This window comes from Aplysia californica, unplaced genomic scaffold (genome assembly GCF_000002075.1).
Source record: "Aplysia californica isolate F4 #8 unplaced genomic scaffold, AplCal3.0 scaffold00026, whole genome shotgun sequence".
NCBI classification, from domain to species: Eukaryota; Metazoa; Mollusca; class Gastropoda; order Aplysiida; family Aplysiidae; genus Aplysia; species Aplysia californica.
In genome coordinates, this window is record NW_004797296.1 from 775860 (window position 1) to 777185 (window position 1326).

Sequence of the window (1326 nt, forward strand, 5' to 3'; positions counted from 1 at the left end):
CACACACACACACACACACACAACAAACGCACACTCACAAACACACACACACAACAAACGCACACTCACAAACATACACACATATACACACATATACACACATATACACACATATACACAAACACACACATACACACACATACACACACATAAACATACACACACTCACACACACTCACTCTTTAACTCTCACAAGCTGCTGCACGAGACAGGGGGATTACAACCATAACCAAAGTGAATACTTACAGCTGGCAACACCTGCTCCGACAGAGGAACATAGCCGGCCACGTGATGACCTGAGGCATCTACCCTCACCCTTGACCCCTTGAGTAAGAAATTCCTGGGTAACATGTCGAGATAATCGTCCTTGACCTAGTCCAAAGTCAATTCGTCACTTCAAGAAGAAAATCCGTACCGACATGATTTCAAGATAATAATTAATGGGGGGGTTGACAAGTACACTGGTACGATTTCCCCCTTCTCTCCTTTCAAACGTATACCGTCTCTTTCTCTGTTTCTTTTTTCCTTTGGTATGTTAATCTCCGTCACTTATATGACCTATTTATGTTGCAAAGGCCGTGAAATTCCAACTAAAGCTACTGAATCAAGACAATCAAATTGTTATACATGTAGTCTTATCTGTGGTGAATCCAGTTAGGAAATCCGTGGTATCGCTTTTGAGAGATAATCAGTCCTCTAAAGAATTCCGCGATATCACTTTGAGATATCCACTTGCTATCAGTTCACTATTTCAAGACCCCCCGCTGAGTTATAGCTCGCCGTCAACGATCATGTTGTTGTAGCAGCGGTCAGTTACACTGGTCAACACGTCTTGAGTCGACTTGACATTGATGGAAAGTAAGAAGAGGGGGGGGGGGATTGGATTACAAGTTTTACTACGCCGCTGGGGTCAGCGAGTAGATTCCGAGTCTCAATCGAGCGGTTGATATGGTAGAATATCACATGTCATTGAGTAGATCCGTCCGCTGGCAGGATTGTGAGCCTTCTGATCCGGCCTCTCTTATCACTACGCTGCGTTTTTCCCACACTTTATCGAGAACTCGGAGAATGTTGCACTTTTATCACACAAGAAGTTCAGAACGAATTGTATCGGTATTCAGTGCTATAACAGGAGAAGGACATTTTCTCAAAAGAAAGCCACCAGGGAATCTGAATAATATATAAAGTAACAACAAATTCTGTTGTTGTTGATTAAATATAGGTGTCTAACGCCCCCCCTATCGACACATTGTACATGGTATAGCTGGCCTGCTTCCACCCTGGACACCAGGGCCAACCCGGGCAGAGAGTTCTGAGAGGGATACA

The 1326-nt window shown here is 43.8% G+C and overlaps 1 long non-coding RNA gene across 1 annotated transcript in view; it reads right to left on the minus strand.

Moving 5' to 3' along the window:
* Positions 1-514: 514 nt before the first annotated feature.
* The window catches only part of LOC118478822, a 14378-nt gene continuing 13566 nt past the window's right edge, over positions 515-1326 (minus strand). Inside the window, exon 2 of the long non-coding RNA XR_004859305.1 lies at positions 515-1123. This is a non-coding gene — a long non-coding RNA (uncharacterized LOC118478822). The remainder of the gene's footprint in view (positions 1124-1326) is intronic.